We start from the raw sequence: 19,664 nt of genomic DNA on the forward strand, positions 1-19,664 counted from the left end.
GTTCCAGAACCATAAAACAATAAATGTGTTATTTTAAGACACCAATTGTATGGCAATTTGTTACAAGACCAATAGGAAACTAATACAGAAGCCAAGTTATCAATCATCATCATGGTCAAAGAAGCAGTTTTTAAAGAGGACAAGGCTGAGCAACAAAAGAATATATCACTAAGAATAAGATTAATAAGTGGTGCTAGGTAAAATTTCCATATATACAAAATAAAAGACAAATGACATACTGTGAAAAACACCTGCAATAAATATGGCAGAAAAGAAATGCCATTATTGTTGATAAAGAGCTTTTCCAAATTAAAAAAAAATAGCATCCCTATGGCAAAGTAAGCAAAGGACATCAATACATAACACCTAGGAAGACTGCAAATGGCAATAAGTATATGTTTAAAAAATAATCTCGTTTCAAATGAAGAAATGCAAATTGAAACAAGACTGAGATACCATTTTTAATTTACAAAACTGGAGCAGGCTTTTAAAAAAATCATATTCAAAGTTAGCAAGAATTCCAATAGACTGGTAGTCTTAGCCACTGCTGCTGATAAAAGTGTTTAGTCATGAGCTCTTTTTGAAAAATGACTTACTAATATTTATTAAAAGGTTTTAAAATTTTTACATTGTTTGATCCAGTAATTCTGCATTTAGGGATTGGGCTGGTAATTCTTTTGCCTCATCCATGTCTCTATTCCACCTCCTCTTTGTCCTACTCTATGTATTGTATAGATTAGATTCACAAGCTTCCTTGCTCTCTAGCTTCTAGCAGGGCTTAGCCAATGAAAGCACTTAAAGGAGCTCAGAGGGAAGAAAGGAGATTTGGGAGTATTTATTTCCCCCAACTGCTCCCTACTTTCAGCCGTAGTTTTGTGAGTGGCATCATTCCTCTAAGCCAGTCCTTCTCAAACTTGAGTGCATCAGAATCATGTTGGGGCCTTTTCCCTAACTCAGTAGGATGGAGACAGGGCCCAGGAATTTGCATTTTCAACAGGTTCCATATATTTCTGATGCTGCTGATCACAACACTACATTTGGAGAAGCACAGCATTAAAGTCACAGTTCTCCTGGGACGGTCTCTATTCCTCAGCTGAGACTTTCTCTGCGTTCCAGCGACCCTATAGCCTCCACTTTCTCCTTCAGATCTAGGTGCAGGTAAGGGCTTCTTTGACAATCCCTAAGTGTTTCACCATTCCTTGTTGATTCCCTTATAATCCTGTCCATACCTCTTGTAATCAGTCCCTTCATTTAATTCGCTTGAATTGAACATGCATTCAATTCAAGAGGTGAACATGTGCCATTAGTTTCCTGCTAAAACTCTGGCTGATGTAGAAATTTGTCTTGGGAAATAATCAAGATGAAGACACAGACTTATGTGTAAGGATGTGTTTTTGCAGCATAATTTGCAATAGCAAAAACATTAGAAACAAGGTATATGTTCAACAACAGGGGAAACTTAGAATATTATACACTTATGAGTGACTAACTACATAACTATACTGACTAACCTGTGGAACACTCATGATGTTTAAATGAGAATAAGATGTAAAACGATACTTAGAGAACATTCCCAATTTTGTAATTATGTGTGGATATGCTGGTATAAGGTTTAAATTGAGGTGAAATTGGAGAGTGTAGCTTATTGAAGGAGGATTTGCTTTGCTGGTGTATTTGTATTTTTCTGATTGAATATTTTGAACCAAAAGTGTAATTCCTACTTAGATTTTTTTCTCATTTATTTCCAATTGGTATCAGCATGAATACCACATTTTACATAAAATATAAATATGGTTAAATAGAAAAGAGTCAGAATTCTATTCTAGCAATGAAATTAGTTCCTTGGTCACAGCCATTTTGTTGTGTGTTTCAACAAGGTGTGTTTCAACCCTTTTTAACACACGGATTCAGACAAGTGTAATCCACAAATATTTACTGAGAGCCTCCCCTCAAAAAACTGACACTCTAGAAGGAAACATAAGACACAAGGATGCAATGTGGAATAGTAGGAAAAACACAACTTGGAATGAAAACACCAGAGTTGGAGTCTGGGCTATGTCATAATCACAATTAAGCAGTTCATAAAATCTTTTGCAGAGGATATAGTAGAATGTAAATTATAAAGCTCAATTATGTAATCAAGGAATCATGAAAAGCTTTTTAATTAGAGTCTAAATGCTCTGTGGCATGCATAATAGCAAGTATGTGTTTACTAAGTCAGAGTTAACATTAGTCTGTCCTTTTAATTCTTCTCCAATTCAGAACAGATATACACATTGTTCTCACTGCATAGGCATAATTACAAAAGTTTTGGAGTATTGGTTACATTGAAAATGAATATTCAAAAACCAGAGCTGATGGTTAAAACAGAGGTGGCATTATTCTTATAGGGAAAAGTCAGAATACCCTGACTCTTAATTATGGTGGGTTCTCATAAAGAAGACTGGAAAGGCTGCTTAGGAATCTAGCTTACGAAAAGAAAATGTACAGTACAACATTGGTGTGAGCCAGAGATAAAATGATAAAGAAAAATTATACAGCAGAAAGATGACACAATAGTGGACTAATGGCATCAAGCTGATATTGACTGAAGGGTTCAAATAAAATTTGAATGTAGGAGAAAATGGAACAGCAAATTGAGGGATATGAGCAATTAAAATGTGACGATAGTTCCAATTCTGATATTTTCTGTCTTGATTACAGCATCCTGATATTCAAATTATCCCATTCTTTCATGACCACCAAACCTACTATTTGTACAAATAATAAACTCCAATTCTTAACTTTTCTCTGTTCTATCAGAACACCTACCTGCCCACTGCAACCCATTTGCCTTCCTACCCAGTATGACCCTATGGCCAGCCTTGTCAGTAGTACACTTGTTTGAACATTGGCCTGGATTCTGTGGCATAGCCTGTTTGCCGGTCTTCAAGCAAGGAAATCTCTACTGAATATTTTCTTTGCTCATACTCGAAAGATGCCACGCCTGGCTATAGAATCACAGAACTTTTGCCTAAAATGGTAATAAAGAATACAATAAAAATTCTCTTCTAAATTCCCACTGAACTAACCAGAAAAATATATGAAATGAGGGAAATTGTCTATGAACATAAGGTAAAATGAAAGATAGAGTCAGATTCTGTTAAGAAACAAAATTATCCTTCTTACCTACCTGTGAAGTAGGATTGAAATATGACAACCTTTCTTCTTGAACATTACTCAGTGCCACAGTGACCGTGACTCAGTAACTAAAGCTATCAAAGTTCTACTTAGTTACCTAGGTCATTTATTATCATGTAGAGAAGTAATAGGGTGGCATTTTCAGGTATCCAAGGACTCAGAAACCAGATTGTCTTCCCAAATAAATACCCCGAAGGCCTACTTTAGGACCCCAAGATATTAATCAAAATTTAGATTCAAGAAAAAAAAAGTGGTGGCCTAAATGAATTGGAGTAATCAATAAGATGAGTTAAATATATAGAGATAAATTGAATTTATACAAATGGTCTATAAATTTGAAATAAAGCTACTTGGAACATATTATTTATACTATTTAGTACAAAGACAATCATGCAGTTTATGACTACATTTTAAATGAAAGGGAAAAACAAAAACCAAAACACAGGAGAGAAAGGAGGAACTTCACAAAGAGAGACAAAGCCCTGGGTGAAACGTTTTTCAAAAAAGGAAGTCAAGTTCTTACATTGCCCTTGATTTTAATAATTAGATGCTAATGGCCTAAGAATGGTTTAGTGGAAACAGGATGCTTTATTTCTCAATTATTGTGGAGAAAAAGAGCAAATTAATAGTCCATACCTAAGAAGAGGAAAGAGATTAAAACTCAAGAAGTATAAAATAAGACATTTTATTTCTGTAACAATTAAAATGGTCATTTGCTGATTTATCTGCCCTGCACCTCTGCATTTTTCTGGGAAAAGCACTCCATTCCCCCATCCCCACTGTAATTATAGACTCCAAATGGAGTCCAATGTGGTTTTTAGATGATCTTATTTCCCCAGTCTAGATAATCTAGAATTGACCCTCTAACTTAAGCTGAGTCAATCATAGAACATCATCTTCTTCACCCACTCACCATCCAGCCCTATAAACTGGTAGAGCACAGAGGCATATAGACATCTGGCACAAACTGTGACCATCATGCTCCTTCTTCAGGGTTTGTTCAACTGGATCTGTGGGGAGGCATTTTTTTTCTCTAAGGAGATAAAGCCGAGAGATGTGTGACATGGTGTATGTGGAGAAAACTAATCAGAGAGAAGCAAAGAAGGGAGGCTGAGTAAGAGAATACTGGTGGTATTAAGTGTCTGGCTCAATGGGTCTCTAGCTGCACTCGTGTAGGAGCCAGTGAATTTCCATTTTGCCTAAGCTAATTTGAGATAAATGTCTACATCTTGCAACCACATACTAAGCAAATGGAAGAATTATGATTGTAAATGTAAATGAGCTTAATTCTCTTAGTAAAAAGTCAAAGACTCAGATTAGAATGGAAAATGAAATCTAGTTATTTAAAGAAAGGAATCTAAAATAAAAGATTACAAAAAGATTAAAATAAAATAATTTGTAAATACAAACCAGACAGATATAGAAGACAAATATTATTCAAAGCTGAAAGCATTCAACAGAAAAAGTATTGTCCCTTGGTATGAATTAATAGCGCGCTCCATAGAAAAGACATAGCAGAGCTGATGTAGTGGCTTAAGAATGTCTTCAGGGTACTTTTCTATTTCTGTTTTACCATCCTTGGCATGTGGCTCTCATTCTGGTTACAAGATGGATGCTTTAGCTTCAGACATCACTTCTGTGTTCCAGGCGGAAAAAAGAAGGGAGAAACAAAGCAGAAGGGATGGCATCTAAATTAAGAAAGCAAAACTTTCTAGGAATCACTGGCAGGCTTCTGTTTTACATCTCATTGTTAAGAAGTACATCATACAGCCACCCATAGTCGCAATGGAGGCCAAGAATTTATAAGCAGGGCACACTGACACCCCCAAATTATAATTCTATTACCAAAAAAAGGAGAGAATGGAAACTGCAAAGGCAACTTGTAGTGGCTGGAACATCTGTCAGAGGTAACATAAATTATACACTCTTGCATCTTTTACAGTCTTCTGGTTTTTATGAGAAAGATTTTTCCTAAACACTCCTCAGCCTGTTTGTACAGCTCCCGGCCTCAAACTGCCCCAGGGAAGATGGAGTGACTTCTCTGCTTAGTGAGTTTAGGGTAAGAAACAGGCATACGCAGTTCAGTTGTCTCTTTTTCTCTTTACAGGAAATACATTTTGGTCCGCTGCATTATGACATTGGCGTTTTACAGCACTGGGGTGGTTGTGAGGAGAACTTGATTTTCCAGACGTGCCTGGGATGCTGGGGTGGGCGGGTAAGCACGCCTTGTTCTGGGTCTCAGTTGCCATACACGTAAGCCACTTCCTTCAACCCAGCCTTTATCAATACTTAAAAGGATATTTAGAATTAGCTTGTCAAGTTCTTCTGTTTTTTTTTTTTTTTTTCTTTTTTGAGACGGAGTCTTGCTTAGTCACCCAGGCTGGAGTACAGTTGTGCGATCTCGGCTGACTGCAACCTCCGCCTCCCGGGTTCAAGCGATTCTCTCACCTCAGCCTCCCGAGTAGCTGGGATTACAGGCGCCCACCACCATGCCCGGCTAATTTTTGTGTTTTGATAGAGACAGGGTTTCATCATGTTGGCCAGGCTGGTCTGGAACTCCTGACCTCAAGTGATCCACCCGCCTCGGCCTCCCAAAGTGCTGTGATTACAGGCGTGAGCCACCGCACCCGGCCAGCTTGTCAAGTTCTATAAAGAAATGTTGGGATTTTGAGTGATTGCACTGGTATCCTATGTTTAATTTTCTGAAGAATTGCCAAACTATTTTCAAAAACGACTCTACCATTTTCCATTTCCACAAGCAATATGTGTGTGTGTGTATACATACACAATGTGTGCATATATATGTATATATATGTCATATATATATTCTCATCAGACATATAATTTGCAGATATTTTCTCTCATTCTGTGTGTTTTTTTTTTCACTTTCTTGATAGTATCCTTCAAAACACAAAGGTTTTAATTTTTATTAAGTCCAATTTATTTCTTTCTCTTGTTTGTGTTGATGTAATATATAAGGACATACTGTCTAAAGTCATGAAGATTTATACTTTTGGTTTTGTACAGGAGTTTTATAGTTTTAGATCTTACATTTAGGTCTTTGATCCATTTGGAGTTAACTTTTTTTTTATATACTGTGAGACAGGAATTCAAATTCATTCTCTTGCATGTGGATATTCAGTCATCCAAACTCCATTCATTGAAGAGATTATTTTTTCCTCATAGAATGATTTTGGCACCCTGTCGAAAATTAATTGGCCATGCAAGTTTAGGTTTATTTCTGGGCTCATGATTCCACTGCGTTGGCCTATGTGTCTATCCTTATGCCAATACTACAGTCTTGATTACTGTAGCATTGTAGTGAGCTTTGAAATTGGGAAGTGTGAGTCCTCCACTTTTGGCTTTTTCAATAGTGTTTTAGCTATTCTGGGTCTCTTGCATTTCCATAGGGTTAGCCTGTCAATTTTTGCACAAAAGCCACTGGGATTTTCACAAAGACTGCAATAAATCTACAGAGTAATTTGGGCAGTGTTACCTGTAATTTCAGCTTAAATTTCCTCTTTAATCAAGAGTTATTTAAAAATTTTGCCTATCCTTTTGTTGCATTTTTTTATTACATGATTAGAAAATGTGACATTGTGAGTTCTGATGCACAGATTTTGTTGAAATCATCTTTGTTCTCTAATCCAAAATCCATTTATTTGATGTTCCATAGACATTTGAAAACAATACTCATCTATAATCATCTATGTGTTTCTGTCTATGTATGTTCACACTTTTAAATCATGTCATTTAAATACTTGTTTATTTTTATTTACTTGATATATGTTTATAAAAGGGTTTATTGATAGTTTCCACCATGATTGTGGATTTGTGATTATTTCTGTATTTCTAACAGTTTAAAAAAACATGTAATTTGAAACTGTTGTTGGACCATAAGGAATGCTAACTATTACATCTTCATGGTCACTTATTTCTTTTATTCTATTTTTTTTTGCAGTGATTAGAGGACAAAGTATATCCCCTCCAAATTTTTGATACATATTGAATTTCTATTTTAATAATCAATAGTTGAAGTGAATAAACATGCTCTAAAGAAGACATTACGGCCGGGCGCGGTGGCTCACGCCTGTAATCCCAGCACTTTGGGAGGCCGAGGCGGGCGGATCACGAGGTCAGGAGATCGAGACCATCCTGGCTAACACGGTGAAACCCCGTCTCTACTAAAAATACAAAAAATTAGCCGGGCGAGGTGGCAGGCGCCTGTAGTCCCAGCTACGCCGGAGGCTGAGGCAGGAGAATGGTGGAACCCCGGGCGGCGGAGCCTGCAGTGAGCTGAGATCGCGCCACTGCACTCCAGCCTGGGTGAAAGAGCGAGACTCCGTCTCAAAAAAAAAAAAAAAAAAAAAAAAAAAGAAGACATTACACTTTAGTGCTCTTTCCATATCCCTTCTATAGCCCCCTCCTCAGTACTTCCCATCTTGAAATCATTTAGGCTTTTGTTTCTATAAAATTTACCTTTTACATTGCATATTAATAATGAATTAGTCATAATGATAACTTCCAAAGTATTTATTGCAATAATTAATGCATTTAAACTGTTTGGTATGATGCCTGGCACATACTAATCACTCAGTAATGTTTGCAATGTTGATGAAGAGTATCAATATTACTGTCATTCTGCACAGAGCCATTCTTCTCTCTCTACAAGGTCTCATAGAGTGACCTTATCTTCAGCTTTTACTGTCACTGCTGCCTGGATGAAAAACCTACCTTGACTCTGCTCAGGAGCTCCCGTGTTTTATTTTCCATTTCCACTACAGATTACCACTTAAATGTTCCAGCAGAACATCAAGCTCAACACATCCAAACTAGACTGTCTCCTAACTTCCCAATTTCCATTCACAAAACAAGCATTCTTTCCTTTTACTCATCTGAAATGTTGGGGACATCTTTGCTGCCCCTTTCAACTTGCCCTCATCATGACAGTTGAGCCCAGTGTCTATATCAAGCAGGTGCTCATTTAATGTTTGCCTTCTTCCCTCTCCTTTAATTTCAATATATTGCTAAGCCCTGCAAAAATTTATAAAAATGCCGCTTCTCTTCATCTTTCCCATTATGGCTGCCTCCTCTCAATGTATTTTTTTAATCTAATATTGAGTAAGACTCCCAGATTTCCTCTTTATTTTTTGATTTCTTCTCCCTTCTACTATTTTTGCAGGTTAATCCTCCTCAAACATAGTGTTAATCATACATTTGTTATGTACCACCAAACTGGCTGTTGCTTTGAACATAAGTCCAAACCACTCAGGCCACCACTCCAGGCTTTTTACTGACATGCGTCTAAACTACATCACCCACTTCCTGCTTTATGGACAGTATGTATCGGTTAAAATGACACACTGCTGCTTTCCTGAAAACACCAAACACTTTCTTAATAGCATGGTTTTATCCTTGATATTCCTTCTGCCCACAAAGCTTTCTTGAAGCATCTCTGCCTATCAAAATCCTACCCATCCTTCCAGGACCTTCTTAAAAACCACTCTTGTCAAACAGCTTCGATTCACACACCACATATGATTTGCCTCTTCTATGAGTCGCTATAGCATTTTGTGTGTCTCTTGTAGTGATGAAAATATTTTTTCTTTAAATTATAGATTTTCAGGATTTTTTTATCTTAATCATTTACCCAATTATAAGATTTATAAAGGGCTTTGCCCTACTTATACTTTAAACTTTTGTAGGCCATTCTTAGTGTAGCATATTTCACAAATAAGCACTCAATAAATATTTGTCGAGTTTAACAGAGGCTGTATTATTTAAGGCAAAGCAAAGATAAATGATTGTCTCTCCAACACATGGTGTGGGAAAAACTAGATATCCATATGCAGAAGAATGAAATTGGACCCTTATCTCATACTTGTACAAAAATCAACTCAAAATGAATTAAATATTTAAACATAAGACCTCAAACTACACAACTGCTAAATAAAACATAGGGGAAAATCTTCTTGATAATGATCTGGGCAATTATTTTTTGGATATGACACCAAAAACACAGGCAGCAAAAGCAACAATAGACAAGATTGCATCAAACAAAAAGCTTCTGCACTGCAAAAGAAACAATCAAAACAGTGAAAAGACAATCAATGGAATGGGAGAAAATATTTGCAAACCATATATTTGATAAAAGGCTAATATCTAAAATATAGAAGGAACTCAAAGAAACCTTAATAGCAAAAGCAACAAATAACCTGATTTTAAAATGGGCAAAAGACTTGAATAGACATTCCTTACAAGAAGACACAAACATGGGCAAACATGTATGTGAAAAGATACTCAACATTATTAATTATCAGAGAAATGCAAATCAAAACTGCAATGAGATATCACCTTACACCTGTTAGAGTGACTACTACCAGAAAGACAAAAGATACGTGTGGGCAAGAATATGGAGAAAAGGAAACCCTTGTATGCTGTTGGTGGAAATGTAAATTGGTACAACAATTATTGAAAACAGTATGGTGACATTTTTGCTGATATATATATCAGCAAAATATATATATCAGATTACAGATATATATATATCACATAAACACAAAATGGGCGTATTATTTAGCCTTTAAAAAAGGAAATTCTGCTATTTTAGAAAATGTGAATAAACCTGGAGGAGATTATGCTAAGTGAAATAAGCCAGGTACAGCATGACTAATGGTGCATGATCTCACTCATGTGAAATCTAGAAAATCTGAACTCATAGAAGCAGAGAGTAGAGTAGTGGTTACCATGGGTTGGAAAATGGGAGAAATGGGGAGATGCCTGTCAAATGGTACAAAGGTTCAATTATGCAAGATGAATAAGTTCTGGAGACCTAATTCACAACAATGTGACTCCAGTTAACAGTACCACATTGTATAACTGAATTTTCTGAGGGTACATCTTATGTGTTCTCAATCCACAGAAAAAAAAGAAAAGAAAATGGTAACTATGTGAGGTGATGGATATGTTAATTTGCTTGATTGTGGTAATCATTTCACTATATATCTCTCTCAAAACCTCAAGTTTTATATCCTAAATATATACAATTTTTACTTGTCAAGAATACCTCAATAAGTCTTAAAAAGGGATGATTCTGAAAGCATAACCAAGGTCTCTGAAACAGACTATATAAAATACAGACTTGTTTAAGTAAAGAAAGGCTATTTCTTTTTTTCTTCTTCTTCTTCTTCTTTTTTTATTATACTTTAGGTTTCAGGGTACATGTGCACAATGTGCAGGTTTGTTACATATGTATCCATGTGCCATGTTGATTTCCTGCACCCATTAACTCGTCATTTAACATTAGGTGTATCTCCTAATGCTGTCTCTCCCCCCTCCCCCAACCCCACAACAGTCCCCGGAGTGTGATGTTCCCCTTCCTGTGTCCATGAGTTCTCATTGTTCAATTCCCACCTATGAGTGAGAACATGCGGTGTTTGTTTTTTTGTCCTTGCGATAGTTTACTGAGAATGATGTTTTCCAGTTTCATCCATGTCCCTACAAAGGACACGAACTCATCATTTTTTATGGCTGCATAGTATTCCATGGTGTATATGTGCCACATTTTCTTAATCCAGTCTGTCGTTGTTGGACATTTGGGTTGGTTCCAACTCTTTGCTATTGTGAATAGTGCCGCAATAAACATACGTGTGCATGTGTCTTTATAGCAGCATGATTTATAGTCCTTTGGGTATATACCCAGTAATGGGATGGCTGGGTCAAATGGTATTTCTAGTTCTAGATCCCTGAGGAATCGCCACACTGACTTCCACAATGGTTGAACTAGTTTACAGTCCCACCAACGGTGTAAAAGTGTTCCTATTTCTCCACATCCTCTCCAGCACCTGTTGTTTCCTGATTTTTTAATGATGGCCATTCTAACTGGTGTGAGATGGTGTCTCACTGTGGTTTTGATTTGCATTTCTCTGATGGCCAGTGATGATGAGCATTTCTTCATGTGTTTTTTGGCTGCGTAAATGTCTTCTTTTGCGAAGTGTCTGTTCGTGTCCTTTGCCCACTTGTTGATGGGGTTGTTTGTTTTTTTCTTGTAAATTTGTTTGAGTTCATTGTAGATTCTGGATATTAGCCCTTTGTCAGATGAGTAGGTTGCAAAAATTTTCTCCCATTCTGTAGGTTGGCTGTTCACTCTGATGGTAGTTTCTTTTGCTGTGCAAAAGCTCTTTAGTTTAATGAGATCCCATTTGTCAATTTTGGCTTTTGTTGCCATTGCTTTTGGTGTTTTAGACATGAAGTCCTTGCCCACGCCTATGTCCTGAATGGTATTGCCTAGGTTTTCTTGTAGGATTTTAATGGTTTTAGGTCTAACATGTAAGTCTTTAATCCATCTTGAATTAATTTTTGTATAAGGTGTAAGGAAGGCATACAGTTTCAGCTTTCTACATATGGCTAGCCAGTTTTCCCAGCACCATTTATTAAATAGGGAATCCTTTCCCCATTTCTTGTTTTTGTCAGGTTTGTCAAAGATCAGATAGTTGTAGATATGTGGCATCATTTCTGAGGGCTCTGTTCTGTTCCATTGATCTATGTCTCTGTTGTGGTACTATTTCTATAAGTGAATCTTTGCTTGGAGAATGAACTAGCTAAATATGTCTCTGAATAACACAAGAGAAGCATACACCATTTTTATGGTAGTAGACCTGAAGGAAACATGTACTTTGCAAGAAAACCAGACCACAGAAACAGCTGTGGCATATGAATAGAAGTCTTTCTGAATATTTGATGAAGTGCCAGAGGTTGCCTGTTGCATACAGTTATTTAGAAGTACTTGGCTATTGCATACGGTTACTTGGAAATGTTGCCTTTGGGGGAAAAAAAAGAAATGTTGCCTTTGTTAATACAGACATAATAATAACAACTTTCAGCTACTACACTGTACACTCTGAGTAGATATAAGAAGATAATGGAATATAAATCTAGGAAAGCAGATTGCATCTTAATTTTAAAGTACTTTGAATACTGGTACGCTTTCAGTCTCTTTCCTCTCTCTGCATCAAGACTTTAGGAGCTATTTTTGGTATCTCCTTTATTTTGATCATCATAATCATTTACAGGTCCTTTAATAGTTTTTGCATCAGCATCATTTCCCTCCTTTCCATTACTTATGCCATGTTAGTTCATTTGACCTCTTCCTACTCTAAGTAGGCTAGCTAAGTCATTACCACTAGGGTCTCTTTCCAATCTATCCTACTCCCTGCTGCGTGGTTAATTTTCTGGAAGCACATCTCTATGATGGTGTTAACAAGATCAAAACCAAACAAACAAGAAACAACAACAACAAATTACAATGGATTGCTTACTAAATAAAATCCCAATACTGTAAGACTAGAGAGAGAGAGACAAAGAGAAAAAGACCCAAGAGGGGTTAGAAAGGTTACTCCCTTTACTCCTGTAGGTAGCTTGTTGTTCCTTGTTAGTCTAATATGTCAGTTTCTCTTCCTTTGTTTCCTCCTTAAAAGTTAGTACTTTAGGAAATTCACTGATATTTGGGTAATGTGTCCATTAGAGAACTCTTTTTGCATAGCAAACGGAAAAAATATCTAAAGGATTTATCATCTCCAGGGTTGTTACTCCTTTGGCCCTTCTATGATATCATTGAACTTTAAAATAACCCTATTCAATAGTAGATGCAAGTTATCAACATTCTTATTTTATACAGGTGATGAAATTGAGAAATAGAGTTTAATTTACTTCTGCAACATCACAAAGCTAGTAGATGGGATGGTACTCAGGCCTTCTGAATCCTATTTAACTTTTCTTTCTACAATTAGTTATATTAGGAGAAATATTTAAATGATCTATCAAATAACCTGGCCAGGCATGGTGGCTCACGCCTGTAAACACAGCGCTTTGGGAGGCTGAGCGGTTGTTACCAGTGTAGAAAAACAAGATATGGTTATATGCTCCTAGGAGAAATATAAAATGGAATTGGTTTCATGATCAGAGGCACATATACTATGGAGTTTGGGTGTTTACAGTTTAAATAAACTTTATTAGAATGTCATTTACGTATAATAAGATATGTACACCGAAGTGTACTGTTAGGTGATTATTTTTCAAAAGTATATAAACACTACCCCAATTACAATAAATTTCATCAACCCAAAGAGTTCACTCACATCCCTTTACTGTCACTCTTTCTCCATCCTTCACCAAAGGCAAACATTCTGCCTTCTTTTGCTATGGTTTAATTTTTTCTATTTCAAAATTTTATGTAAATAGTCATATAGTGTGTATTATTTTGTTTTGAGCTTCTTTAACCAAACAATGCTTCTGAAATGTGTCCAGATTGGTATGTATCAGTACTTTATTCCTTATCATTACTGAGTAGTTCAAATGTAGTTCCTCTAAAATTTGTTTATATATGCACTTGTTGATATTTTTTCAATTTTTGCCTATTATGAATAAAGCTACTATTAAAATGCATATGTAAGTCTTTGTGTGGACATATGGTTTCATCTGTCTTGGGCAAATACCCAGGAGTGGAATTGCTAGGCTTATAAGGTAAGTATATGTTTAGCTTTATAAGAAACTTCCAAAATGTTATCCAAAGTGGATATACCATTTTACAATCCCACCAGTGATGGATGAAAGTACTGACTGCTCCATATCTTGGCCAACACTTGATATCATCACTTCCTAAAATTTTAGACATTTTTGTAGGTGTGTAGTTTTATTGTGTTTTAATTTGCTTTATTCTAATAACTAGTGGTTGAGCATACTATCATGTGCTTATTGACCATTTGAATATCTTCTTGTGAGAAAAGTCTGTTCAAATACTATAAATTAAAAGTTTGAATTTTTTGCCTTCCTATTATTTAGTTATGAGTGTAATATATTAGTTCTTTATCAGTTGTGTTACAAATATTTTCTCCATCTGTGGTTTGCCTTTTCATTTTATTAAAGATGGTTTTCCAAGAGCAGAAGTTTTTAGCTTTACATGTAATTTAAAGAGCAGGCATCACCTGAAGCAAAAGGACAGAGGTGATGCCAATTTTGAAGAGCAGAAGTTTTTAGTTTTACATGCAAATTACATGCAACTTCTCACTTTTTCTTTAATGACCAAAGTTTTAAGGACTCCAGCCTTAAGAAAATGGAAGCCTCAGCTTTAGCTTTCTACCTATCCATTATTCACTTGGGATGCTAGCAAATTGTAAAATTGGGCTAGAATCCAGGAAAATCTTACCAAAGTCCAAGAATGTGACAGCCATTTTTGTTTATATTAATAGCTATATTTATTTGGTACATAATATGCAATGAGTCTTGTGCTAAATACTATACATAAAATGTTTCACTTAATCTTTACAAAAAGCCTTACTAAGGAAACTGGGTGTGTTAGTCTCTTCTAGCACTGCTTAAGAAATACCTGGCTGGGCACAGTGGCTCACCCCAATACTTTGGGAGGCCGAGGTGGATGGATTACCTGAAGTCAGGAATTTGAGATTAACCTGACCAACATGGCCAAACCTTGTCCCTACTAAAAATACAAAAAAATTAGCCAGGCGTGGCTTCATGCGCCTGTAGTCCTAGCTACTTGGGAGGCTGATTCAGGAGAACTGCTTGAACCTGGGAGACACAGGTTGCAGTGAGCCGAGATCACATCACTGCACTCCAGCTTGGGCAACAGAGTGAGACTCCATCAAAAACAAAAACAAAAACAAACACAAACAAAAAAACCTGAGACTGGGTAATTTATAAAGAAAAGTGGTTTAATTGGCTCATGGTTCTGCTGTCTGTACAAGAAGCATGGTGGCTTCTGCTTTTGGGGAGGCCTCAGGAAACTCACAATCATGGTGGAAGATGAAGGCAAAGCCAGCACGTTTTACATAGCTGGAGCAGGAGCAAGAGAGTGAGGGGGGAGGCACCACACACTTTAAAACGACCAAATCTCATGAGAGCTCACTCACTAGAACAGCACCAAGGGGGATGGTGCTAAACCATTCATGAGAAATCCCCCTCATGATCTAATCACTTCCCACCAGGCCACACCTCCAACAATTCGGATTACATTTCCACATGAGATTTGGGCAGGAACACAGATCCAAACCATATCACTGAGATTTAGAGTAAAAAAGTTATTATACTAAAGCATACACATCATCAGTGGCAGAGGTAAAGTCTACCTGACTCCAAAGCCCTTTGAATCTGAAAATATGCAGTATCTAATAAATCTTTTGCTGGGCACAGTGGCTCATGCCTATAATCCCAGCACTTTGGGAGGCCAAGGCAGGAGGATCACTTGAGCTCAGACTAACTTGGGTAGCATAGTGAGACCTCATCCCTATAAGAGATTAAAAATAAAAATTAGCTATGTGTGGTGGTGAGCACCTCTGGTCTCAGTCACTTAAGAGGTTGAGATGGGAGGATTGCTTGAGGCCGGAACTTCTTTTCTTTTTTTTCTTTCTCTTTTCATTCTTATTTTACAAATGACTCGGCATTTATTTTCACTTCCTTTGAGTGTGACTTTCTGTACTGAAGTAGATGGAAAGCAAAATAGTAAATTTCCCTGACTTCCTTGCCACCAGGTTTCCACATTTGGTTAGATTGCACCAATTCGATGCACCTACACACATTTTGAAAAGTGGTCCTAAACAGGAAGTCCCCTTACTTCTGCTTTTGACTATTTACTAATGGTAAACATGATTATAGAAATGTGGGGGTTTTATGCAGTGTCTGATCTCCTGTTTCACAGCTGTCAAGAGGAAGTTGCAGTGGCAGCGGCATCAGCTTCTTGAGCTCTGAATTGCAGCTACAGTGTTTTGTTTGTTTTGTTTTGTTTTAACTTTAATAGCTCTATGGCAGATTCTCGAATACCGACCTTCCCGATTATGGCAGAGGAGGTAACTCCTCTGGGAGGTCAGTTTCATGGTGTTCAGGGAATCACTCCTGGAGCTCAGCTTATAACCCACTCTTTCAGCCCTTCCAGTGATTTTATAATGATCTAAAACCCTGTATTAAATCTGTTTTAAATACTTCAGATGGTTTCTCTTTCCAGCATTGAACCCTGCCTGATAAACATGGTAGGGACAGACATTCAACAATGGCCTCAGTAGCCAGTAATCAGCAGAGGCAGAGATAAACAGTTAGTTTAGGGATAAGAAATTAAGTCTTTGAGGAGACAGGTGTGCCAGAGTCTCCATCGCAAGAAAAGTTTGCACTATCCTAGTTAGCAGGGAACCAGAACAACAGCTTCGGAACAGGCTGTGCTGCAACACAACCTGTGGGTTGAGTTGGCAAACATCGATCTTGGGAAATGGCTCCCAGATTTCCATTCTGGTTATCCTCCTCTATATGAATTTTAGTTTTTGACTGTCTTTAAAATTTGACAACAAGATGGGAACATAGTACTTTTATTTTTTTGGTTGGAGGACAGGGTTTTGCTCTGTCACCCAGGCTAGAGTGCAGTGGAGCGATCATGGTTCACTACAACCTTGACTTCCTAGGCTCAATGCGATCCTCCCACTTCAGCCTCCCAAGTAGCTGGGCACAAGGTTTGTGTCACCACACCCAGCTAATTATTTTGTTAATTTTTAAAAATTGTTTGTAGAGACAGGGTTTCACCATGTTGCCTAGGCTGGTCTTGAACTCCTGGGCTCAAGCAATCCTCCTGCCTCAGCCTCCAAAAATGCACTTGGGATTACAAGTGTGAGCCACCCTGCCTGGCCTCAACTTTTGTATAACCAGCAAAGTTTACTCCAAACATACCTCTATCACTGCAGTCTAGGATTGCATTAGCTTTTTTGGAAGCTGTGTCATAACATTGGATCACATTCTGTTTCTAGTTAATGAAAATTCCCGCATCTACACTCAGCAACTGATGTTAATTCAAATCTACTTACCCTTGCACTTAGGCAGTTGGTGTTTTGAAATTATGGAAGGACTGACCACAAAATTATCTCCTTTCGTAGAATTCAATTATTTTTGTTCAAAGAAATTTGCATCAATGCCTTTAATTGCTCAGTTTTGCTACTATGGCAACACTGTTAGTTGTTACTATTTTTTCAGCCATTACATTTTCTCATCAGCTTTTCCTTCTTATCTTCCAACTGGCATGTAACACGAAAGTTTGTTTTGTTGTTGTTGTTGTTGTTGTTCTTATTTTTTAGCCGAGGTTATCTTTCTTTGAGATGGAGTTTCGCTCTTGTTGCCCAGGCTGGAGTGCAATGGTGCAGTCTCTGCTCACTGCAACCTCTGCTTCCTGGGTTCAAGCGATTCTCCTGTCTCAGCTTCCCAAGTAGCTGGGATTACAGGCATGCGCCACCACGCCTGGCTAATTTTTTATTTTTGGTAGAGATGGGATTTCATCATGTTGGTCAGGTTGGTCTTGAATTCCTGACCTCAGGTGATCCACCTGCCTCGGCCTCCCAAAGTGCTGGGTTTACAGGCATGAGCCACCATGCCTGGCCAGGTTATTTTGATAGATCATTTAAATATTTCTCCTAATATAATTAATTGTAGAAAGAAAAGTTAAATAGGATTCAGAAGGCCTGAGTACTATCCCACCTGCTAGCTTTGTGATGTTGCAGAAGTAAATTAAACTCTATTTCTCAATTTCATCACTTGTATAAAATAAGAATATTGATAACTTGCATCTACTATTGAATAGGGTTATTTTAAAGTTCAATGACATCATAGAAGTGCCAAAGGAATATTGATATAAAACAAGAAAAATGATCAGAGACCCTAAATTGAGTTATAATCAAACTAGCTTCTCTTATTCTGCTACTTTTTTTCATTAAAGCGTAGTTCCACAGTATAGAGAATTGGTTTGGAATTTAGGATACCTGGGTTCTAACTCCAATTTTCTCTCTAACTAGTTGAGTAATGTTGGACAAATAACATAACCTCATAGGCTTTATTTCCTTAACCTAAAAAATAATAGGATTTACCCACATACTTTTAAAGATGCCTCTCAGCTCTCTGAATTTTTAAAAATCTGTCATGCTGGCCCACACTCAAGAATCACATAACTCTTATTTGCCCATTTAACTTTATCAAGGTACATCTCTAGTGGCATTCATGATTATTTTATTTATGATATAAAATTTAGGCTGCATTTCAAATAGGAGCAGTGGCACAGTCCCTATATGAGCAAAAGGCTTTTCAAGGAGTCCTGAAATACCAAAACGAAACCAACAAGGTTTAATTCAAGTAATTCAAACAACCACTTGTGCTAAACTAGAAAGAATTTTGTACTCACTGAATATAAGTTTTAAAGCTCAGGTCACCACCTATGGTACTAAAGACTTTAATAACAATAATGCATCCTGCTTGAATAAAAACAGCCTTTTAATATGAAATTTAAAAGATGCAGCCAGTAGCAATCAATTATTTTTTCTTTCCTTTAGAAAAAAAAGTACTACTTGAACTTTTATGCAAACAAATCTAAATGCTAAGAAAAGAACCTAAGTTAATATGAGCAATAGAAAAGAATGACAACTTGGGATATTAATTCCAGTCTTATGAAGCATATTTTTATTGAAAACATGACATGATTAAATATTTGACAATTAAAAGAAATATATTATTTATAACACCACTATGGTAATGTGACTATTTTTAAAATTTTGTTTATTACTTCTTATGGGCATATATTTGAGTTCCTTAACTTTCTGAGAATCACTACCCTTAGGTCTTTGTACAGAGAGTCCATTATCCATAGAGAGCATATATGATTGAGGAGAGTCTTCTGGAACTTAGCTTAGCAGCTTCCAGATATCACTCTCTTGCTTTTCCTCCATCTCACTGCCATCTTGTTCTCAGTCTCCTCTGCAGGCTGTTTCTCATCTCCTCCATCTCTAAATGTTGGAGTACTTCTGGGATCAGTTATCAGACCTTTTCTTTTTTCTATCCTGCTAATTTACATGGCTTTAAATTTCATCTCTCTGCTGCTGACACACATTTATGACTTTAGCCCAGAGGTTCCCTCTTGAACTCCAAGCTCATGTATACATTTTTTCTGAAATTCATTTTCTTAGAAGCCCCCAAAACCACATATTCAAATGAATCCCCTGAGTTCTCTAAAGACTTACTGTACCCCAGGCTGCTACATCTCAGTAAATAGCAACTTCATTCTTCTGGATGCTCAGCCCAAAAGCTTTGGAATCATTCTTAATTCCTTTCTCTCACATCCACAATCTAATTTGTAAGGAAGTCCTTTAAAATACATTCAGAATCCCAATACTTCTCACTTCCTCTCACTACCATCATGCTCCAAATCATAATCTTTTCAACTAGATTATTGCAATAGCTTTCTAACTTGCCTCTTTGCTTTTTTCTTTCCTCTTCTAAAGTCTACTTTGGAAACAACAGGTTTAATATGTAAACTATATCACATTGCTCCAGTCCTCAACTCCCACCCCTCCTACAAAGGCTTGCCATCTTATTCAGAGTGAAACCCAAAGTCTTTATCATGGCTTAAAAGGCCCTACAAGATCTACACTTCTCCTCCACCACTGATCTGATCT

The sequence above is a fragment of the Hylobates moloch genome, unplaced genomic scaffold, assembly GCF_009828535.3.
Source record: "Hylobates moloch isolate HMO894 unplaced genomic scaffold, HMol_V3 SCAFFOLD_12, whole genome shotgun sequence".
Classification (NCBI taxonomy): Eukaryota; Metazoa; Chordata; class Mammalia; order Primates; family Hylobatidae; genus Hylobates; species Hylobates moloch.